The 6,249-nt window shown below is 34.4% G+C and overlaps 1 pseudogene; it reads left to right on the forward strand.

The window, feature by feature from the left end:
- The first annotated feature begins 401 nt into the window (after window positions 1-401).
- LOC116125069 lies at window positions 402-5,665 on the forward strand (annotated as a pseudogene).
- The last annotated feature ends 584 nt before the right edge of the window (window positions 5,666-6,249 follow it).

Here is a 6,249-nt window from a genome sequence, read left to right on the forward strand (position 1 = left end):
CCTATTTCGACAGAGATTGTTAACTTCAGTAAGTTTTGATGAGGCATATCCCAAACACCCAAATGTAGGGGTGTTTAGAAAAATGTAGAAACCTAACCTAATCGGAACCGAACCAGTTTTTTCTTAAAATACAAATAATTGAATTTCCAATTTTAAAAAAATAAAAAAGTAAACAATTTTTCCTTAAAATTTAAAAAGTAAACAAATTGAAAAGTCCCTAGATCCTTACAATTAAAGAAAAGCAAAACCTCAATCCTGGTTTTAGGATAAAATAAAAAAATAAAAAAGTTAACAATTTTGTACAAAAATTTTTGAAACTTAGAATTAAACAAAATAAAATAGATAGTAAACCCAGTTATACAGAATCCCCAAACTAATTTTACCCTAAAACGCAAAACAGTCTCCACTTCTCCACGCTGTTCGCATCTTCTTCTACATTTTTCCTCTAAAGTCAAGACTTCTCCAGTTGCCACTGCAACACCTCTCCACTGATTAGATCTCTCTCTCTCTCACTTACCACCCACACGAGTGCCTAAAGACTCCATACCCAAACAATCTATCACGCAATCACACTCTCCACTTTCCAGGAACTTTGTTTCACGGCTAGAAACCCAGCTCCGTCGCGTCACGATGACGGCGACACCATCTAAACTCAAACCCATAACACGCTCTTCGATTTAGGTAAGGATTAGTTTCTTGTCTTTTTCAATTTGACGTCGTCCGGTTAATATTGTTATGTTTTGTTACTGATTTTTGTTTCATCGTGTAGGAATAAGCCACTTCTCTTTTGTAAATCAATATTGTTATGTTTTGTTTCTTGATTTTTGTTACATTACTGCTTATCAATCTCCTGTTACTGATACATGGAAAGAATGTTATCACCTTCTTGAAAAATGCTCTGGGTTTCCTGTAATGGCTGCTAAAAATCAGTTTGATTTTGGCAAACATAATGAAGGGACAATCCAGCATCCTTGTATCAGGGGCCTACTCACGAGAGTAGCTCAACTGATTTCCTAACGAAGCCAATAAATAAATCTAGCTTTTAGTGTTCGCAACTTAAGTGTTTAGCCTTGAAATTGTACTTGTTAACCTTGTGAAACCATCTTCAGCAAGGGGATTGAGGGCTGTTAACTATTTCTGACTTTCTTTCTGATAATAATTTTAAAAAGCACCGAAATTATGAAAGAAAATTTTAAGCCAAGGAAATGGAGCATAAGGATGGAAAAAGGCGACATGATTTGGTAATGTGAGATGGGTTTTCGTTTATCCATAAAAAAGATAACAATGGTGGGTACTCATTGTTGATAGCAGTAATTGACCAAGTTGAACATGTTGATTTGATGCCTTATACATTCATTACCACAAAAATATTGAATGTGTAAGGCATCAAATGTTATCAATGTAGGGAGATTGATTTTGAATGAATAAGGCATCAAATGTTATCATTAAGAGTGGAATTTGTTGTTGTAAATGTAGTGTTTGTTGAGTTGCTCTTGAAACTTCTTTCCCTGACTCAAAATCTGCTAGGCTCTATTCACCCCTTGACTTTAGAACACAACTGTCAGAAAAAGCTACTTCTATCAATATGATAATTGCTTATTGACTGATCTGCTCGACCCACCATATTTTAATATCCTTTAATACCACAATCCATTTGAGCCATGATCTTAATATTCTACATTACTCACAAAGTAATTTCTTTGCATGGAGAGAACCAGATCGGGAGCAGAAATGATATTACCCCAGATTGGTCACATGGCTGGAACAATTTTGATCAGATGCTTATGCAGGTGGTTTAGTGGCGTCTAAGGAGTTGGTATTGTCATTAATGTTTACATGTAAGTTTTTCAATTCAATTTTTTAATTTGTTTTCTTGGTTGTGCTTGGCCAAAACGCAATTTTGATTGAAAGGGCAACCTCTTTGTATTTTAACGGAAAACAACTAATAAAGAAACTTTGTTTCTGCAAGTTACTTTGTCTTTGAATATCACAAGCATGTATGTGCTCGGATTGCCCGGTAATTATCTATCAATACTAAGATACTGGGAAAAGGAGAACACTGTCCACACTGCATCCTTTTGTTACAAGAGTTTCATTTCTTCCTTTTGTAGTATACTTGGATAGTTTTCAGAAGTTACATTTCATTATTTACTGAATTGACATCTTTCTTGATCTTCTTGGCTTCCTTCATTCATCCAATCTGCAGATATTATGTTAGGTTCACTAAAATGTAATCCAACCTATTAAAACCTGAATGGTTTCCTAAAACCCAACCCAAACCGCCCAGGTGGCTTGTTTTTCGTTTTTTGTTTATCCTTTTTTTTTCCCACTTCTATAATATATGCAAATAAATCAAAGCAGCTCATGCCTAAAACATTTGCTTGTAATATGATAGAGATTTGAGATTCTAGCATTTTTAGTATATGATATGTTAGAATGCTAAATTGATTCTGTTGGTTCACAGGACTCTAAGCCTCTCTTGTTGTCAAATCTAAGGACTACAAAGATGAATGATGATGTTCTAGCTATTGCTGTTAGTCCTGATGCTAAGTATATTGCTGCTGCACTTTTGGACTGCACAGTGAAGGTTTATTGTTTTCTTTAATACTGCCCAATTTGAATTTTTACTTTAGTTTTTTCTTTGTTTTGACTTGTGTATTGCTTTCAATATGTGGGATTATAGTAAGAATATCTAATTTATAATTTTTTGGTTTGAATCTTTAAAAAAATAAATATTCTGTTTTCCATGGCTTCTTTTGTCTAACATAAGTCTTTTTTCATACAGGACTTGCAAATATGAATTAGGTTGTTTCATTGTAATAATCTTCCTATCTTTATGTTTGTTGTTAATTTGAAGATTTGGGGGTTGGATTTTGATGACTGTCATAAATCCATTTAAGCTCATGCTGATAGGTGATGCATTTATATAAATGAATAATGAGATTATGTTCTAGTATATTGAATTTGAATAGTGCCACAGTAGAACTTGGAGTAAATTTGTTTAAACAACCTATTTCTGTGGCTGTGGCTATGTCATGGCGGTGCAATTTGTTCGCAATACCCATTACATGTTTAATGTTGGGAAATATCGCCTTGTCAAATACTGGGATGCTGATAAGTTTGAGTTGCTTTTAACTCTAGAAGGACATCATGCAGATGTTTGGTGTCTTGCGATCAGCAACAGTGGTGATTTTATTGTCACAGGATCTCATGACCGATCTATACGTCATTGGGATCGTACAGAAGAGCCAATTTCATTGAGGTACTTTCTTGTCTCTGAGTATTACAGTGATAATGTGGTATTAAGAAAGTGATGTTGTTGTTCCTTTCTCCTGATTGTAATCATGTTAAGCTTTGGCTTTTCTATTTTTTCCATAATTTTTGCCTGAGTGGAGTCCTGAAAATGCAGGAAGAGAAAGAAAAGAGGCTGGAGGAAATGTTTGAGTCTGACCTTGACAATGCAACAGAAAACAGGTATGCACCCAAGGAAGAACTCCCAGAAGAGGGAGCAGTGGCCTTAGCTGGGAAGAAAACTCAAGAAACCCTTACAGCAACTGATTTGATTATTCAAGCTCTAGACATAGCAGAAGAAGAATTGGATTGTATTGCTCAACATGAGGTATAGTAACATTCCTTTTATCTAGCAACCATAGCACATCCTGATCTGATTTGTGCTTGCACTGTTTTCTCCTAAGTCTTATGAGGTATATTAATGTTCCCTTATGAGAGAACCACTGCAACACTTATCAGAGAAGAAAGAGTTACTGTGCACTGTACTACTTTTTACCCTCTTTGATGAAACTCCCTCTCTCATAATGAAGAGAGGTAAGATAGGAGTTCATGAGTAGTTTCCCTCAGGTTGCACAGTCAAATAATTAGTTTTATCTTGTTTTTTTAAAGACAAATTTTAAGTCTGAATGTCTTTGTTATTGCTCTTAAAAAAGCATTGTTTTCCGTAAATATGTTAATCATTAGGATCAAATGCTCAAAATTTTTGCTTTAAATTCTCTATGTTAATCTGCAATTACTAGTGCTTTTTGTTAAGTGTGTGATGCCAATCTCGTATACAAAATACAGTTGCTATAATAAAATATGGGCTGACTTTAACAGTAACTTATAACATTTTTATTGCATTTGATACTTTATTTTTGTGGTTTTCAGGAAGAGAAAACCAGGGGGAAATGTTGCTGAGTTTCAACCAGATATAAGAATGCTTGGGCTCTCTCCCTCACATTATGTTCTCCGTAAGCTCTCAAATGTTAAGACTAATGATCTGGAGCAGACCTTGCTGGTAAGCAATAGCGCTTCGTTCATTTTCTTGCCATCCCGCATAGTATTCTATTCTCTGGATAAAAAGAAAGCAATATAAATAGGGGAACCAAATGTTATCAATTTCATGGTGCTAAATTATTTACAATTTTGTGTTGACGAAAATCTAGAGTACAATGCTTTTCATAAATTGCTCTTGATGAGCATTAATGTAGTTGACTAGTAACCTTTTGTAGGTTAGTTTTATTATCAGCTTATTTAATACCTTAGGTCTGCATTTCCCATGTATCAACTGAAGCTCTAGATTAAGTGCTCTGCATATGTAAGTTGCCCAAGTTAGGGTGCTTATCAAAATGTTGTATTTAGCTTATATCTCATCACTGTCACCACAATTAAATTCTTATTTTGTTGGAGTTTGGTATATTTTTTTTCCCTCTCTACCTCAAAGATGCTAGTTTTTGGCTCACTTGGAATAAATAAATAAACTAGTAAGAAATCCAGTGCATCTATAATAGTCTCATACTATGTGGGTTCAGAAACCATTGCTAATCAGACAAAGGAGAAAAAGAAGAGGAAGAAAAATTGGACCTTTGCTTCTAAAAGTCAAAAAAGTTTTTGTCAGGCATGTAAAAAATTCACATATTTTCTCATTGGGTGAGTAAAAATAGTTTTTACAGTAGTTCTTGGATTGTTGAGGTAATCCATTTATCATTTTTACTGTTGATCAATTTCTAATTGAAAGTTTGATATTTATTTTCTGTTCAGGCGTTACCATTTGCAGATGCTCTGAAGCTTCTGTCATACTTGAAGGATTGGGCTTCCAATCCTGATAAGGTTATTCTATTCGCACTTTGGAATATATAGAATTTTTGGCATTTGTAGTGTTACAATTGAATATACTGCCTTTTGTTATGTAAATTAAGTTATGGCCTGTCATGTTTCTTTCCATTCTTAATTTTTTACCCCTGCATTCCATCTCACTCTTAGTTTGATCATTGACACGCTTGAAGTTTAGATTGATAATCTGTGAGATACTAGCTTTTCTACTCCATCAATTTTATTTTTGTTTGGTGCTGCAGTATATTTTGTGAACTTTGAGTAGTCTTTCTTTTATGTTGCTATTTAGTTTGTTGGTTGACTTATTGATTATGCATTCAATTGATGGTAGGAAAAAATGATAGAGCTGCAAGAGGAAACACAAGCAGGGGAAAGTGAAAAAACAGAAGCTGAGATATGTGAGGAAGTTCTGGGTAAAGCTTCCGGATTTAACCAGAATTTTGCATTTTCATAGATTGAGCATCAATCCACTGCAGCAGAAGCAGAGTTAAGGTGCATTGTGCATCAACAAGAAAATAAGATTAAACAGTTGGAGGACCAGCTCATCTTATTTGATCAACAAAAAGAGAAAATAAAAAGCCTTGAACACCAGCAATTTGTCCTGTTGGAGATGATGAAGTAGCTAACTATAACCCTTGAACTACAGCAATCTGATAAAGCTCCAATTGGAAAGCGCTTGCCATCTCCAACTGATGAAGACTCGTCCTCATCAGCTACAACTATTTCAAATACCGCAATTGGTGACACTTGACATGCTAACGGTATTGATGGTTATTTTGTTGTTGTATGGACAGTAGATATTTTGATATGGGGGTAGAACCATCTTTTTAGGATTGTTTGCATATATGTGTTAGATGGTGTACATGGGTGGGCATTTTTTTGTTAGTTATGCACAGATAGATAGGTAGAGAAAGGAAAATGTGGGTGCATGCTGTTCTTTTGGGTTATGCACATGTGATAGTGCATTTTGGATTTTTATTGCTCATCATGCATAAAAATCCATGTATGGACTATATATATATATATGTATGAAAATATGATTTTTGATTTAGTGATCAGATTTTTATATTGTGTCCATTATTTTGTTCATGTTGAATGTATAATGTAGGTCAATACGAAATGCTCTAAAAAAAAACACATTCT

This window comes from Pistacia vera, unplaced genomic scaffold (assembly GCF_008641045.1).
Source record: "Pistacia vera cultivar Batoury unplaced genomic scaffold, PisVer_v2 Contig160, whole genome shotgun sequence".
NCBI classification, from domain to species: Eukaryota; Viridiplantae; Streptophyta; class Magnoliopsida; order Sapindales; family Anacardiaceae; genus Pistacia; species Pistacia vera.